Genomic DNA, 18548 nt, shown 5'->3' on the forward strand with positions numbered 1-18548 from the left:
CAGTTAATTGTTGCAGCAACCCGGGGCAATAGAAGATGAGGAGCCCATGTTTTAGATGCGGAAGCTGGGCTCAGCGTGCCTCAGGGACTTGCCCCAGGTCACCCGGCAGGCACATGGTGCATCCCAGCTAATCCGGGGGCTCTGTCTTCACATTCATTCCCAGACCCTGGTGCAGATCTGCTTTAGTTCACATCACGGCCCTTTGAATTCAATTCCCACAGCCCTGCTCTGCACCAGGTAACAAAAGACCCAATTCCTGCTCCTGGGCTTTGAAGATAAATGTGGCTAGTTTTCCTGTAGTACAATGCTGGGCACATGACACAGGTGGGAGGAAAATATATTTTGGGGCCTGGGGTGGAACAACTTTTGAGCGGCCCTGGCTCACTGTAAGAGGAGGCCGGGGCGAGCCCGGCTTTCAGGAGCCAGAAGAGGAGAAGCTGAGCAGAGAAAATACCAGACCAGACATCTGAGGGCCTAGCTTCTATCTGAGGTACTGTCTGTGACCCTGGAATTGTCACTTCCACCCTGGGTCTCAGTGTCCAATTGTGTAAAGCAGGGGTGACAATCTCTCTGGACTCCCTAACTAGGGCATTGCACTTTGGTGTATGTAATATTTCCTCCTGGGTCCAAACTTTTTACAGGAACCTGCTGAGTAGTTGTAGTGGGGTTTGAGAATGGGCATCCAATTTCTTGCAAGACAAATTTCCCCGATAAGCAACTTCTATTCTGATTTCTATCACCATAGGTTAGTTTTATTTGTTCTGAATTTCATATAAACAGACTCATAGAATATACACGCTTTGAGGCCTGGTCTCCTTTGCTCCATGAAATGTCTGTGAGATTCATCCATGTTGTTGTTTAGTATTAGTAGGTTGTTTTTGCTTTTGTCATTGTTGTTGCTCTAATTGATGGTAGTGTTTCATTGTATTTTCATTCTCCTACAGATGGTTATTTGGCTTGTTTTAAGCTTTTGTTTATTATGAATAAAGTTGCTATAAACATGATTGAACAATTTTAAATTTTCGTTTAATAAACATGTATAAAAGAAAGAAAAGACAAAATTACCCAAATCCTGAAGGAAAGAGGGAACATCATCACAACTGATCCTACAGAAATCAGAAGGGTTGTAAGGGAATATTAAGAGCAACTTTATGTCAACAAAATAGACAACATAAGAACAATGGACAAATTCCTAGAAAGACAAATTATCAAAAGTGACTCAAGAAGAAATAGAAAATCTAAGTAGATCTATCACAACAAAAGAAACTGAATGAAAAAGACTTCCCACAAAGAAAAGCTTAAGTGCAAATGGCTTCACTGGTGAATTCTGTCAATATTTAAGGGAGAAGTAATACCAAACATACATAAACATTTTCAGAAAGCAGAAGAGGAGGAGGATTTTCCAACTCATCTTACAAGATCAGTATTATCCTGCTACCAAAGCCAGACAAATATAGCTCAAGAAAAGAAAACTATAGATCAATATCACTCATGAATACAGACACAAAAATCCTCAGTGAGGGACTTCCCTGGTGGTTCAGTGGTTAAGAATCCACCTTCCAATGCAAGGGATGTGGGTTCGATCCCTGGTCGGGGAGCTAAGATCCCACGTGCCGCAGGGCAACTAAGCCTGCATGCCACAACTACTGAGCCCGCATGCCACAACTAGAGAGAAGCCTGTGCACCACTACAAAAGATCACGTGTGCTGCAACTAAGACCCGATGCAGCCAAAAATAAATATTTAAACAAATAAGCAAAAAATAAATTTAAAGAAATCCTCAATGAAATATTATAAAAACGAATCTAGCACCATAAAAAATGATTAACACCATGACCGGGTAGGATTTATTCTAGGAATGCAAGGTTGGTTTAACATGTAAAAGTCAATGTAATGCACTGTATTAATAGAACAAAGGACAAAACCCATATGATCCTCTCAAAGACACGGAAAGAGCATTTGGTAAAATCCCAAACCTATTCCATATGATGATTCTCAGCAAACTAGGAATAGAAAGGAAATTCCTCATCCTGTTAAAGGGTCCCTGTTATGGACTAATACAATCTGCATCCCCCCAAATTCGTATGTTGAAATACTAATCCCAGTACCTCAGAATGTAACTACATTTGGACATAGTTTCTTTGTTTTTTTTGTTTTGTTTTCTGGTTTGTTTTTTTTTTGCTGCATTGGGTCTTTGTTGCTGAGCACGGACTTTCTCTAGTTGGGGCGAGTGGGGGCTTCTCTTGTTGCAGAGCACGGGCTCTAAGTGTGTGAGCTTCAGTAGTTGTGGCACGTGGGCTTCAGTAGTTGTGGCACGCGGGCTTAGTTGCTCTGCGGCATGTGGGATCTTCCTGGACCAAGGATCGAACCCATGACCCCTGCGTTGGCAGGCGGATTCTTAACCACTGCTCCACCAGGGAAGTCCTGGACATAGACTCGTGCTCTTATAAGAAGAGGAGGTTAGGATACACATACACACAGAGGGAAGACCATGTAAAGACACAGAAGATGGCCATCTGTAAGCCTAGGAGAGACCCTCAAAATAAACCAACCCTCTTGACACCTTGATCTTGGCTTTCTAGCCTCCAGAATGTGAGTAAATAAATTTTTGTCGTTTAAGCCACTCAGTCTGTGGTACCTTGTTATGGCAACCTAGCAAACTCATACAGCCCCTATGGAAACCCTACAGCTAACATTGTACTTAGTGGTGAAAGACTAAATGCTTTCCCCACTAAGATCGGAAACAAGGCAAGGATGTCTACTCTCACCACTTCCATTCAACACTGTACTGCTGAATGTGCAATTAGTGCAATAAGGCCAGAAAAACAAATTAAAGTCATCTAGATTGGAAAGGAAGAAGTAAAACAGTCTTTATTTGCAAATGATATGATCCTGTATTTAGAAAATCCTAAGCAATGTTTAAAAAAAAAAACCTACTAGAACAAAGGTCTCAGGATACAAAATAAATATATAAAAATAAAGTGTATTTGTGTAAACTAGCAATAAACAATCCAAAAATGAAATTGAGAAATATTTCCTTTCACAATGGCATAAAAAAGCACAAGACCTAAGTGCATAAGACTATAAAACATTGCTGAGAGAAATGGAAAAATATCTAAATAGATGGAGAGACATTTCATATTTATGGATTAGAAGACTCAATATTGTTAAGATGCCGGTTATTCCCAGATTCATTTACTGATTCAGTGCAATTCCTATCAAAATCTCACAACCTTTTTTTTTAAAAAAATATTTATTTATTTTTGGCTGCGTTGGGTCTTCATTGCTGCACGTGGGCTTTCTCTAATTGCGGTGAGCTGGGGCTACTCTTTGTTGCGGTGCGTGGGCTTCTCATTGCAGTGGCTTCTCTTGTTGTGGAGCACGGACTCTAGGCACGCGGGCTTCAGTAGTTGTGGCTCGCGGGCTTAGTTGCTCCGCAGCATGTGGGATTTTCCCGGACCAGGGCTCAAACCCATCCTGCATTGGCAGGCGGATTCTTAACCACTGCACCACCAGGGAAGCCTGCCTTTTTTTTTTTTTTTTTTTTTAAAAGAAAGTGAGAACTGGATCCTAAAATGTATGTGGAAAGGCAAAGGAATTGGAATAACCAAAACAAATCTGAAAAAGGAAAAGATGGGAGAACTTATACTACCTGATTTCAAAACTTGCTATGAAACTATAATAAACACAACTATGTGGTATGGATAAAAGATAGATATATAGATCAAGGGAAGAGAATGGACACTCCAGAAATAGTTAAATTTATGGTTAATTGGTTTTTTAAAATTTTTGTTGGAGTATAGTTGATTTATAATATTGTGTTAATTTCAGGTGTACAGCAAAGTTATTTGGTTACACATATACATATATACATTCTTTTTCATATTCTTTTCTCATATAGGTTATCACAGAATATTGAATAGAGTTCCCTGTGCTATACTATAGGTCCTTATTGGTTATCTGTCTTATATATAGTAGTGTGTGCATGTTAATCCCAAGCTCCTGATTTATGCATCCCCCAACATTTCATCTTTGGTAACCATAAGTTTGTTTCGATATCGTAAGTCTGTTTCTGTTTTGTAAATAAGTTCATTTGTATCATTTTTTAAAAATTAGATCCCATATATGAGTGATATCATATGATATTTGTCTCTGTCTGACTTACTTCACTTAGTATGGTATCTCTAGGTCCATCCATGTTGCTGCAAATGGCATTATTTTGTTATCTTTTGTTCTTTATATATATATATATATACACACACACACACACACACACACACACACACACACACAATGGAATATATATACCATGAAATATATGCCAATGGATGCCAATGGAATATATATACATCTTCTTTATCCATTCATCTGTTGATGGACACTTAGGTTGCTTCCGTGTCCTGGCTACTGTAAATAGTGCTGCAATGACCATTGTGGTACATGGCTCTTTTTGAATTATGGTTTTCTCTGGATATGTGCCCAGGAGTAGGATTGCTGGATCATATGGTAGTTCTATTTTTAGTTTTTTAAGAAACCTCCAGACTGTTCTCCATAGTGGCTTTATCAATTTACTTTCCCACCAACAGTGTAGGAGGGTTCCCTTTTCTCCACACCTTCTCCAGCATTTATTGTTTGTAGATTTTTTGATGATGGCCATTCTGACCGGTGTGAGGTGATACCTCATTGTAGTTTTGATTTGCATTTCTCTGATAATTAGCGATGCTGAGCATCTCTTCATGTGCTTTTTGGCCATCTGTATGTCTTCTTTGGAGAAATATCTATTTAGATCTTCTGCCCATTTTTTGATTGGGTTGTTTGTTTTTTTGACATAGAGCTCTGCATGTTTGTATATTTTGTATATATGCATTTGTATATATTTGGAGATTAATTCCTTGTTGGTTGCTTCATTTGCAAATATATATTTTCTCCTATGGTTAATTGATTTTTGACAAAGATGCCAAGACAATTCAGTGGGGGAAAGGATGATCTTTTTAACAAGTGGTGCTGGGACAGTTGGATATGCTAAATCATGAGATTACACAGCTACTTCACATCATACACAAAATGAATTTCAAGTGGATCATAGACCTGAGTATAAGAGCTAGAACTATAAAACATCTAGAGAAAAAATTGGAGAAAATCTTTGTGACCTTGGGTTAGGCAAAGAATTCTTAGTTATAATACCCAAAACACAATTCATAAAATGAAAAATTGATGAAATGGATTTCATAAAAATTTAAAACTTTTGGCTTTGAGAAGTCACCATTATGAAAATGAAAAGACAAGCCACATAGAGAGAATATTTACAAATCATATGTCTGATAAAGGACTTATATGCAGTACACAAAGAACTCTCACAGTTAAACAATGAGAAGACAAACAACCAATTAAAAATTGGGCAAAGATTTTAATAGATATTTCACAAAAAAGATATATGAATGGAGACCAAGCACATGAAAAGATGCTAAACATCATTAGTCACTAAGGAAATGAAAATTAAAACCACAGTGAGGTACCACCACATATCCAGTAGATTGACTACAGTCCAAAAGACTGATGATACCAAGTTTTAATGAGATGTGGTCGAATTGGAACCTGCATGTATTGCTAGTGTAAATTTTACAGCCACTTTGGAAAACAGTTTGGCAGTTTCTTAAAAAGTTAAATATATACTTATCCCCAAACCCAGAAATTCCACTTCTAGTTATCTGCCCAAGAGAAATAGACACACATGTCCACACAAAGACTTATACACAAATGATCATAGCATCATTCGTAATAGCTCAAAGCTGGAAAAACCCAGATTTCCATCAAAAAGGTGAGCTGATAAACTGTGGTATATCTATATAATAGAATATCATTCATCAATAAAAGGGAACAAACTTTCCCCCCAGCTTTATTGACATATAATTATCATATAAAGGAACAAATTTTGACACATGTCACGACATGGAGGAACTTCAAATGCCTTTAGCTAAGTGAATGAAGTCAGACACAAAAGATGATATATTGTATGAGTCCATTTATAGGAAATTTCTAGAAAGGGACATCTCTAGAGGAGAAAGGTCAGTGATTGTCTGGGGATGAAGATGGGAATAGGGACTGACTATAAATATTTATGAGAGAACTTTTGGGGATGATAAAAGTATTCTAAACCTGGATTGTGGTGAAGGTTGTACAGATGTATAAATTGACAAAAAGTCATTCAAATGTACATATACAGTGGGTGAATTTCACAGAAGATAAATTATATCCTAATAAAGCTGTTTAAAAAGCTAACAAACAGTAGGAAACACTTACCAAATCGTTTTATGAGTCCAGCCTTACACTGATACGAAAACCAGACAAAGATATTACAAGAAAAGTATGTAGGGTGAAGTGGACTAATGTCCACAATTTACTTTGAAATGCACCAAAACCAGGTTAAATTAGTGAATTGATATCGGGATGAATAGATGAATAAAGATCTGATAGAGGATGTTTAGAAAAATGGTAGAATCTAGCATTAAGTATTTTCATATTCATTGTAAAATGCTTTTAACTTTACAGTACATTTGAAATCTTTAAAAATAAAATGCAAAAAAGGAAATGAATTCATATGGCTCAGCTGAGAATAATTTTTATAAAGACAAAAAATGTAAATAATATGGATTTAATCCAAAAGGAAAATAAAAACAAAGCTTACAAAATTGGTGGCCAAGTGGAAGGAACGAGTGTGTGTATACAGCATGGGAGCTAAATCATCTTCCAGGTCAGCAGAGAATATCTGAAAACTGGAAAACCAATAAAATAGCAGGATAAGCATGAATTAAGAAAAAAAGAGTTAATCACCAGGAGAAAGACCTGTAAGAGTCAGACGATTACCCCTGGGGATTGAGAATCACTTGTAGTATTACTTGACTTAAAATTTGTGTTGGTATTACTTTGATGAAAGTCAAAATTAAACTTAAAAATCAGTCAAAAAAGGTGATACTTAAGTCATCAGGAAAGTAATAAGCAGGTCCTATGTGAGTCAGCAGCCCAAGACCTTCGCCTGGTTGGGTTGCATGGTTGAGCTGGAGACCAGAGTTACCCAAGGCTGGTTCCCTGAGGTCAGGACTGCTCCTCCGTGGAGGGTTCCTGGCTGCTGAGGGTGCTGGACTGGCCCCGAGCCCTCTCGAGTCTCCAGAACCTGCCCCTGCCTCAGGTGGTGCAGTGGGGCTTAGAGGTTGCAGGAGCCTGGAGGTGGCATCCCCACCTGCCTCTCTTGTTCTCTGTTCTTCTTAGCTCCTGACTGGCTGGGCATCTGCAGGTGGAGATCCTGGAGGGCTGCCTGGAGGAGGAAAGCATGGCCTAGCTAGGCAAAGAGAATTTTACATGTGGGATGGGGCGTGTCAACAGGTCATATGGAGAGAGTCTGTGTCTAACCTTTAATGAGAAGGGTATGTGGACCAGACATTTAGAAAGCATTTGGAGGAGGAAAGGTGGAGCCCAGAACAAGCAAGCGTGTTGTAGGCCCAGAGCTCTGGCACTGAGCGCGAGTGGAGAGGAGAGTGGGATCCTGCTTTTTAAGGCCCAAGTCCTCCGTGCTTGTTGCCACTGGTGTGTCTTCCTCCCGTGATTCTGCTGAGCTTCGGTTTAAAAAGCTGCCAGGATAAGGGGAATGAGTCACAAGTGGGGGCCCTCTGCTTGGGTGAGACTCTGGCCAGGCTCCCCTGAATCTACACTCTCCTCTGTGGCCAAGGGTCCTGGCTGCCTTTGCTCCTCAAGGAGCAAGGCCAGCAGGGGCTTGTGGCAAGGGGCTGAGAGACAGGACACAAGTTTCCTGGGAGGCTGCTGTGATGTTCCAACCTAGAGCCTGTAGGAACAGAGGTTGGGTGTCCAAACTGGTCACCCAGGGGAGGAGGTGTAGCCAGCAGAGGGGGGCCAGCTGGTCCAAGTGGGAATGAAGCACAAACGTCCAGCGCTACTCAGGCCCCCGGAAAAGCTGGAAAGCACAGAGGCCAAGTCAGCCAAGATCACCGGAGGCCAGAGTAGAGCTACTCACAGGTCATCCACACACATGCATCCCTGGGCCTGGAAAGAGCTCACTCAGCTCAGACAAGCCCACTGGATTCCCAGGCTGCCTCCTGAGTGAGTGAGTCTCCACCAAGCCCAAGTAGCTCGTAAACAAGTCATAATGAGCGCAAAGCATCAGCCCCAGGGGCACCTGGGGACTCCCGCCCAGTTCCCACCACAAGCGTCAGGCTCACAGGCCTGGGCACAGGCCTCTGCTCTTCATCTGCGTGTCACCAGCCTCTGTGGTCATTCAGTTTGGCTCATCACCCACACCTCCCACAGTCTGGAGTCTCAGGTGCCAGGCCGTGCAGCTCACTTTGCAAGAATAATAATAAAAGTAGCTGTTGTGTAAAATTTTTCACAAATTTTTGGCCAAGTATTTTATACGCATTATTTGAGTCTGCAAAAACAAAAACCAAAACGTATCATTGCCCGTTTTACAAGCAAGTAATCGGAGGCTGTGATGATTAATTTTATGTATCAACCTGGCTAGGATATGGCGACCAGATGTTTGGTCAAGCACCAGTCTAGATATTGTTGTAAAGGTATTTTCTGGATGTGAATAACAGTAAAATCAGTAGGCTTTCAGGAAAGCAGATTACCCTCCATAATGTGGGGGGGCCTCATCCATTCAGTTGAAGGTCTTAAGAGAAAAGACAGAGATCCTGTGGAGGAAGAAGGAATTGGGCCTCCACACTGCCTACGAACTCAAGACCCCCAGCATCAGCTGTTCCCTGGGTCTCCAGCCTGCCCGCCTGCCCTGTGCATTTCAGACCTGCCAGCCCCACAATCCCATGAGTCACTTCGAGATAAATCTCTCCCTCTACATATATACACATCCTACTGGTTCTCTCTGTCTCTCTTTTTGCCTATTAAAAAAAATTTTTTTTTAATTATTTACTTTATTTTTGGCTGTGTTGGTCTTCGTTGCTGTGTGCAGGCTTCTCACTGTGGTGGCTTCTCTTGTTGCAGAGCATGGGCTCTAGGCACCCGGGCTTCAGTAATTGTGGCACGTGGGCTCAGTAGTTGTGGCTCGTGGGCTCTAGAGCGCAGGCTCAGTAGTTGTGGCGCACGGGCTTAGCTGCCCCGCGGCATGTGGAATCTTCCCAGACCAGGGCTCAAACCCGTGAACCCTGCATTGGCAGGCGGATTCTTAACCACTGTGCCACCAGGGAAGCCCTTTTTGACTATTTTTGAAATTTCAGGTAAATAAACTTATATCAGCATGTATTCTTTGGGGTTTTGTTAGACATAACAATATTATGTCCACGAGACTTACCCATGTAGTTAGGTTTGGCAGTAGTTCTTTTCCATTGCCGTGAATATACCACAACTTATGCATCCATTCTACTTAAGTGAAAGACCTGTTAATTAACAAGACATGTCTTCTGCCCTGTTCTGCCTTTCCTCCTCTGCCATCCAGCACACAGGACAGGATCACCACAGTCAACATTCCCATTGGGAAAAGGAGAAGATGGGACGCACACAGCACTCTTTGTTTCAGAGTAATTCTGAAATCTTGGGATGCAAATGTTACAAGAGCCCTCTATTCTCCAGGTGGAAAATATTCTATGGTTAGATTTTCATTCTGGCTTTGGGGAGCAGGCCCCTAGCACATTGTTTTCTGTAGCTCCTTACTCTGTCCTCTGGGCTCTTCATTCTACCCCCTTCCTTTTCCTCCTTGGCCACATCTGAATAGGCCACATCTCTGAGGGCTAAGCAGTTTTCTCATCCTGCTTTGATCCCAGAGAAGATTGGGGGCCCAAGTTGGTTTCAAGCTCAAACAGTCACTGCCAATGTTTGTCCAAGGTGATATTCCTTGGCAGTAAAACTTTTTCAAATACATAGCGTTTTTTTTTTTAATAAGTTTATTTTATGTTATTTTTTTATTTTTGGCTGTGTTGAGTCTTCATTGCTGCATGCAGGCTTTCTCTAGTTGCGGTGAGCGGGGGCTACTCTTCGTTGCGGTGCATGGGCTTCTCATTGCAGTGGCTTCTCGTCACAGAGCATGGGCTCTAGGCATGCAGGCTTCAGTAGTTGTGGCATGCGGGCTCAGTAGTTGTGGCTAGCGGGCTCTAGAGCGCAGGCTCAGTAGTTGTGGTGCACGGGCTTAGTTGCTCCGCGGCATGTGGGATCTTCCCGGACAAGGGCTCAAACCCGTGTCCCCTGCATTGTCAGGCGGATTCTTAACCACTGCGCCACCAGGGAAGTCCCAGTTTTTTGTTTTTCTTTTCCATTATGGTTTATTACAGGATACTGAATATAGTTCCCTGTGTTATACAGTAGGATCTTGTTGTTTATCCATTCTACATATAATAGTTTGCATCTGCTAATACCAAACTTCCAATCCTTCCCTCCCCCACCCCACCTCCCCCTTGGCAACACAAGTCTGTTCTGTATGTTTGTGAGTCTGTTTCTGTTTCATAAATAAGTTCATTTGTGTCATATTTTAGATTCCACATGAAAGTGATATCATATGGTATTTGTCTTTCTCCTTCTGACTTACTTCACTTAGTATGATAATCTCTAGGTCCATCCATGTTGCTGCAAATGGCATTATTTCATTCTTTTTTATGGCTGAGTAGTATTCCATTGTATATACATACACCACATCTTTATCCATTCATCTGTCAATGGACATTTAGGTTACTTCCATGTCTTAGCTATTGTAAATAGTGCTGCTATGAATGTTGGGGTGCATTTATCTTTTAGAATTCGAGTTTTGTCTCGATATATGCCCAGGAATGGGATTGTGGGATCATATGGCGACTCTGTTTTTCTGAGGAATCACCATACTGTTTTCCATAGTGGCTGCACCAATTTACATTTCCACCAACAGTGTAGGAAGGTCCCTTTTCTCCACACCCTTTTCAACATTTATCATTTGTAGACTTTTTGATGATGGCCATTCTGACTGGTGTGAGATGATACCTCACTGTAGTTTTGATTTGCTTTTCTCTAATAATTAGCAATGTTGAGCATCTTTTCTTGTGCCTATTGGCTATCTGGATGTCTTCTTTGAAGAAATGTCTATTTAGGTCTTCTGCCCATTTTTTTGTTTGTCTTTTTGTTATTGAGTTGTATGAGTTGTTTGTATATTTTGGAAATTAAGCTCTGTGGGTTGCATTGTTTGCAAATGTTTTCTCACAGTCTGTAGGTTGTCTTTTCATTTTGTTTATGGTTTCCTTTGCTGTGCAAAAGTTTATAAGTTTGATTAGGTCCCATTTGTTTAGTTTTGCTTTTATTTCTGTTGCCTTGCGATACTGACCTAAAAAACATTGCTACGATTATGTCAGAGAATATCTTGCCTATGTGGTCTTCTAGGAGTTTTACAGTGCCATGTCTTATGTTTAAGTCTTTAAGCCATTTTGAGTTTATTTTTGTGTATGGTGTGAGGGAGTGTTCTAACTTCATTGATTTACATGTGGCTGTCCAGCTTTCCTAGCACCACTTGCTGAAGAGACTGTCTATTCTCCATTGTATATTCTTGCCTCCTTTGTCAAAGATTAATTGACTGTAGGTGTGTGGATTTATTTCTGGGCTCTCTATTCTGTTCCATTGATCCATATGTCTGTTTTTGTGCCAATACTATGCTGTTTTAATTGCTGTAGCTTTGTAGTATTGTCTGAAGTCTGGGAGGGTTATGCCTCCTTCTTTGTTCTTTTTCCTCAGAATTGCTTTGGCAATTCTGGGTCTTTTATGTTTCCATGTAAATGTTAGGATTATTGGTTCTAGTTCTGTGAAAAATGTCATGGGTAATTTAATAGGGATTGCATTAAATCTGTAGATTGCTTTGGGTAGTATGCCATTTTAATAATATTAATTCTTCCCATCCAAGAGCATGGGCTATCTTTACATTTCTTTAAATCATCTTCAGTTTTATCAATTTTTTTTTTTTTTTTTTTTTTTTTTTTGCGGTACGCGGGCCTCTCACTGTTGTGGCCTCTCCCATTGTGGAGCACAGGCTCCGGACGCGCAGGCTCAGAGACCATGGCTTACGGGCCCAGCCGCTCCGTGGCATGTGGGATCTTCCTGGACCAGGGCACAAACCCATATCCCCTGCATTGGCAGGCGGACTGTCAACCACTGTGCCACCAGGGAAGCCCCTATCAATATTTTTATAGTTTTCAGCACATAAGTCTTTCACTTCCTCGTTCAGGTTTATTCCTAAGTATTTTTATTTTTCTGATGCAATTTTATTTATTTTAAAATTTATTTTATTTTATCTTTATCTGTGCTGTATTGCTTGTGAGATCCTAGTTCCCCTACCAAGGATCGAACCTGGGCCCTCAGCAGTGAAAGTGCAGAGTCCTAACCACTGGATTGCCAGGGAATTCCCTTGATGCAATTTTAAAAGGGATTTTCCTTTCCTTTTCTCATATTTCATTATTAATGTAAAGAAATGCGACAGGTTTCTGTATTTTAATCTTGTATCCTTTTACCTTGCTGAGCTCGTTTATCAGTTCTAGTAGTTTTTGTTTGGAGTCTTTAGGGTTTTCTATGTATAGCATCATGTCATCTACATATCATGACAGTTTTACCTCTTCCAACTTGGATACCTTTTATTTCTTTTACTTGTCTGATTACTATGGCTAGGACTTCCAATACTATATTTAATAGAAGTAGTGAGAGTTTTTATCATGAATGGATATTGAATTTTATCAAATGCTTTTTCTGCATCCATTGAGATGATCATGTGGCTTTTGTCCTTTCTTTTGTTGATGTGGTGTATCACATTGATTGATTTGTGTATGTTGAACCATCCTTGTGAGACATTTTGCCCAAGTGAAAGTATTAACTGGTTACTGTCATAATCAATTTTTAAAAATTAATTTTATTTATTTATTTTTGGCTGCATTAGGTCTTCGCTGCTGTGCGTGGGCTTTCTCTAGTTGCGGCAAGGAGGGGCTACTCTTCATTGTGGCTCGTGGGCTTCTCATTGCGGTGGCTTCACTTGTTGCAGAGCACGGGCCCTAGGCACGTGGGCTAAGTAGTTGTGGCTCATGGGCTCTAGAGCGCAGGCTCAGTAGTTATGGCGCACAGGCTTAGTTGCTTCGCAGCATGTGGCATCTTCCTGGACCAGGGTTTGAACCCGTGTCCCCTGCATTGGCAGGTGGATTCCTACCACTGCACCATCAGGGAAGCCCTATAATAATCAATTTGAAAATTGATTTAAATCAATTTAAAAATTGCTCTTTCTCTTTAGATTTAGTCTTTGTTGGTGACTGCTACAGAGGTCCAGGAAAGGTAACCACCTCCCTGGGTGGCTACCTGGGTCATACACTAAGGAAGAGGCAGTGCTGGCCAGCTCTAAAGTTGTACTCTTAACCAACCACCACAACAACCCTTTCAGCCTGGACTCTGAGAGGCTCCAGTCAAATGATGCCGCAGATCCAAGTGTCTGAGGGTCCCTAACTCTACAGAGCCTCTCATGGGAAAGACAGCAGAGGGATGGGCACACCCCTCTTTGGGAGGCTACACCAAAGGAGCCTCATTCGCTCCTGTGTCACAGGGACCACGCTGGGTTATCAGTTATCATCTCTCCGGGGAGATATTAGTCTGACTTGGGTTTCTAACTAATCGCCACAGTGTGTCCTCCATATGAGGGGCTTTCTGAACCCAGGAAACCCCATTTCATAGGCCACAGCGCCACCTAATGCTGGTTTATATGAACAAAGAGAGTGACTGAATCATGCTGATCTGAGACCACTCCAGCATTAGCCCCATTTTACAGTTTGGCAAACAGAGGTTCTTTAAGAACCAGCTCAAGTCCTGCCTCATCCACAAAGCTTTACACAACTACCATTTCTCCTCCATACTCTTCAAGAGTTGGCACCCAGGGGATTCCAGATACAAGAGGAGTTCGGAAAGCTCTTTAGAAGGACGGACATGTCTCTCAGCCTTGCTGATTCCAGTTCCTGTGGAGGATATGGGTTTAGATTCCCCAGGTGATTCTAATGCACCACCACTGTCTCTACCACATGTCTTAGCACTGACTTGAATAGTTCACTACTTCATAGAGACTTAGATGTGAGGCCTGGTTTTTATTATCTGCAACTTGAGAACGTGCTTCTCTAGGCCTCACTTTCCTCACAGGTCAAGCAGAGATACTCTGCTCTAATTCACACAGTTGTGGGGAAGTTTCAACAAGGCAAGGCAGTTAGGGCACAGGAGCCATTTATAAAATTACTCTGTCTTATAGGGACTCTGAAATAGCACCCTGCACCCTGCACAGCACTGAGTCCATAGCAGGTGTTTTACTGCAAAACTGCACCATGATTTTTGGGTGCAGGTTGGTGTGGTGAGCGCACTGGCTGCTTCTCTCAGACAGTGAGCATTTTCCCCACAGGTGTGAAAAAGAGTGTAGGCACAGCCCTGGTTTCCACACAGACATGGGCTCACAGGTACGTGGGGGATACGCCCTGTGCCAGGTGCTTACCATGGAGTCAGTGTAAGGCTGGATGTCAAGTCCAGTGACAGCGATAGTAACTTCAGGGGGAGGAATGGGGTTTCTCCCCCAGCCATGCCCCCACTGCATGGAGAGTAACACTTGTAAACGTTTGTGTCGTCGCTATGTCAGTTCTCAAATTCTCTTTTACACTTCGGTAACAGAACCATGGTTTTATGTGCAATGTTTATCCCATCACCCAGTAGGATGCCCCGCCACAAGAGGCCATCCATTGAACGAAATCGGCTTGTATGGTGAGATGGGCTTGAATCCAAAGAATGGGAACTAGCGAGTTGGCCCAACACGCAGGGGAGGCTGTACCATTAGATCGCTATCCATTCAAAGAATATGTACTTTGTGCCATTCTCTAAGTGCTGAGAACATGGCCCTGCACGAGATTTAGGTTCTGTCGTCACAGGGCAGAGCTTGCAACTAGTGGGAAAGGCAGTCAACAAACACTGATCTACTTCAGTGCCAAGTTCTATAAAGGAAAGAAAACAGGGCGATGTGATAGTAAGCAAGGTGATGGGGGAGCTTCTCTGAAGACGGAGTGAATGATTCCTCTTCCTCTGGTCCAGACACGCAGAGAAGGCGCAAAGAGTAAGGTCCGGCCCGGAGCTCAGGTCTTCTTATCCTGCCTCCGAGGTCTGGCCGGGCCAGCAGACAGGATTTCCCATCTGCTCTGCTAGCGATTCGCCCAAGAAGACCCGGGCGACTTCCAAAAAACAAAGCGGCTGTCAGTCCAAGAATCTTCTTTACGCCCTGACTAGTGTCTTTGGGCGGTGGACCTCGTGGGACCAGGCCTGGGGACTCGCATAGAAGGAAGAGAGAACCCCCGCCCTCCCCACACTGCAGTGGGACTGCCGCCATCATGGCGATCCCGGCTGCACCTGGACAATTGAACAGGGCCCGAGGCTAGAGTCCTAAAGCGGCCCTGAAACACCACGCCTGCAGCTCACCGCCATCTTCGCAGAGGCGGTTCCCCGCTACACACACCCAGGGGCGGGGCCTCGCGAGACCCAAACAGGCCCCACGTGTCAGGGGCGGAGCCCTACCCTGACGTCACGGCGCGCGTCGGATGGAAGGAGGACTAGAGCCGGCAAACCCTAGCTGGCTTCTCGCGTCACGGGAACTTTTTCCTCCCTCCTGTCCCGACCCCTTCCCTGTCCTTGTCCCACCTTCCGGCCCCCGGGAACCCCGGCAACGGTTGTGGCTGCTGCTCCGCTTCAGGCGGGGTGTTGCTGAGCGCGGAGCCCGAGGGCGCCCGTGAGGTAAGGAGAAGCTGCGGAGCCGCTCTGGCGTCCCCGTCCACGCGGACCTTGGCGGCCCGGGACCCTCAGCGCCCCCCCTTTCCTCTGTGGTCTCGGTCTGGGGGCTTCGGCGTCCCTCGTTTCCCGTCGGTTCTGCCTGGTCCTCGGAAGGCGCGTCCCGGCGCCGGGACTCCGCCCGCCGGGGCCGACAGCACGTCGCCCGGTCTCCCTCAGCCTCTCTGCGGCGGTGGCGTCTCGCGGACCCGTGCCCGGCTGCCCGGGGCCAGCGCACCGGCTCTGGCAGGCGCCCGCAGCCCAGCCCGGATGCCCAGGGCGGCCGGGGTAACCTCGCTCCTGAGGCCCGCCTCGGGCAGGCAGCCCCCACCCCCACCCCCCAGCGTGGGTCGGGCTTGCCCAGCTGGGTCGTCTCTGCAGGCGTAATTGTTTTCCCGCGTGGCAACGTGCGGTCCGCTTGTGCTTAACTAACCAGTAGAAGTTCTGCAAAGTCAGCGGTGAGGTTAGGTGGAAACGTCCATGCCGGGGCGGTGAGCTCTCTTCCCAGCGTTTGACCCTTTGGGCCTGATGTGTATGACACCGAGATTTGATTCAGGCATCTTCACGTCCGTTTCGCCCGTGCTGGGGGGCGGCGAGGTAGCCGGGCTGAAGGGGACACGTTCCTAGGGCTAGAGATTTGTGTTAAGTTCTCAAACTTGGCTGATCACCTGGTGCACTTGTTGAAAAATATAGCACTCTGGACCGCAGCATCAGAATCTCCAGAGAGGGAGCCTATGAGTGAGTGTGTGAGTGAGTGTGTGTGTGTGTTTTAAAATGTGTCCCAGGTGGCTCTCATTTGGAGGCAGGTGTGGGAAATGTTGTGTTAATCCGTCTCTTCTCACCCAGTCTCCCTTGTGATCAGCAGCCGATTTGTACAAGGTGTTGTGACCATGCAGAGGAACAGCTCAGAAGGAGTTAGAGCTGTCCTCTTGCTCTTGTTGGTGTAAGCAGATCTGAGCATAACCAGCGTCAGTATTGAGATTGTTTAGCAGGAATTCTTCTCCTTAGCAGAAATTAAACACGTAATTTACTTTCAACCAGGTGTGTGTTTTACTTTGTTGTCTTTGACATCTTCCGTTTCTTCTCTACTGGCTTTATCTCTTCTGATCTCACTCCTTTGCTATCGCTGCCAAACCTACTGGAATAGACTCTGATGCCATTGTTTCCTATACTGTTTTATTTGTTTGTTTGTTTTTTGGTGTTTTTTTTTGGATGCGTCCTCGGCATGTGGGATCTTAGTTCCCTGACCAGGGATCGAACCTGCGCCCCCTGTAGTGGAAGCGTGGAGTCTTATCCACTGCGCCACCAGGAAGGTCTCTAGAATCTTCATTTCAGAGATGTGCTCAGGCCTCTGTGTGAAGGCTGTGGGGCGTGGGGAGAATGGTGTGCAGATTAGAGGCGGGAAGCCCAGTTGGGAACCTTCTGCAGTAAACAGAGAGGATGGCGGGCTGTGCTCAGTTCAGGGCAGTGGAGATGGAGAGTAGATCCACTGGAGGGAGATTTACGATGTAGGGTTGTTGGTTAGGTCTTGATGATTGACTGGAGAGAGGAGATGAGAGAAAGGGGGGAATGTGGGATGACACCCAGGATTCTAGTGTATGGTGTTCTTGGGGGACACAGGAAGTGGAGCAGAGTTGGAGATCGGGGAAGATGGCTTTAACTTTTGGATGTGCTCAGTTTGACCTGTGGGAGTCCAAGTGGAGGTGGCCCTTCTTCCACTAGACGTGCGGAACTAAGGCTCAGGAGTGCTATGGGTTAGGCCATCAGTCATGGCAGGAAAGGGAATCACCCTGAACAGTGGTGGATGGAAGCGAAGCTGGCCTCAAGGAGCCCTGGGGGACGTCAACACAGAGGGAAGGGCAGAGGAGAGAGGCCAGTGATCGGGGCAGAAGGTGCCACAGAAAACAAGGAAAGCGTGTGTGGATAGGAGGGAGTGAGATGGTGCCCAGAAAGTGCCCTTGGAAAGGAGCAACATTTGCGTTCCTGGTGAGAGGAGTGCAGTGGCCTGGTGGGGCAGAAGCCCGACCACTTTTGGTTCAGAAGAGAGTAGGACGGGAAATAAAAAAGACAGGTTGTGAAATACATGTTAGGAAATTTTGGCTTAAAAAGTCCACAGGCCAAAAAAAAAAACAAAAAACAGTCCACAGGCCAACTATGCCACCACCAAGGTAATAAAAGAAGGACTTAAGGGCTTCCCTGGTGGCGCAGTGGTTGAGAGTCCGCCTGCCGATGCAGGGGACGTGGGTTTGTGCCCCGGTCCGGGAAGATCTCACATGCCGCGGAGCGGCTGGGCCCGTGAGCCATGGCCGCTGAGCCTGCGCGTCCAGAGCCTATTCTCCGCAACGGGAGAGGCCACAACAGTGAGAGGCCCGCGTACCGCAAAAAAAAAAAAAAAAAAAAAAGAAGAAGGACTTAAGACAAAGGTGGTGGCAAACATCAGGGCAGCTCATTGCTGCAATAATAACATTCTGGGAAAATATAATTGATACTGGTATTGGTGACCTTTGAGTGGAGGGAAATCTTCCTTCTGTTTTTGATGTTTCGCAAAGACCATCATTTTATAATTTAGAATTTTAAAAATTAAAAATTGCTAATTGAGTGTTTTGGAGCTTTGTTTTATTTCTGAAATCGCCTGGGCGGGGCGAGGGGGTGCTTGAGCACATCTAAATGCCGAGGAGAAGGAGGTGAATGTGAGGGTATGTGAAAAAGGGAGGACAGCTGATGGAGCTCGGTTCAGGGGAAGGGGGCAGGAAGGGGGAT

General features: G+C 44.4%; 1 protein-coding gene across 3 annotated transcripts in view; it reads left to right on the forward strand.

Annotated features, from left to right (window-relative positions):
* The window catches only part of EXOSC6 (exosome component 6), a 68090-nt gene that overhangs the window by 35760 nt on the left and 13782 nt on the right, over positions 1-18548 (forward strand). Inside the window, exon 1 of one of the 3 annotated variants that reach the window (XR_009537204.1) lies at positions 15641-15755. The exons of the other annotated variants lie outside the window; for them this stretch is intronic. The gene's annotated coding sequence lies outside the window, so the exon portion shown is untranslated. Of the gene's footprint in view, positions 1-15640; positions 15756-18548 lie in introns of those variants that run through there. 3 annotated transcript variants of the gene reach the window in all.

This window comes from Lagenorhynchus albirostris, chromosome 19 (assembly GCF_949774975.1).
Source record: "Lagenorhynchus albirostris chromosome 19, mLagAlb1.1, whole genome shotgun sequence".
In the NCBI taxonomy this organism is placed as follows: Eukaryota; Metazoa; Chordata; class Mammalia; order Artiodactyla; family Delphinidae; genus Lagenorhynchus; species Lagenorhynchus albirostris.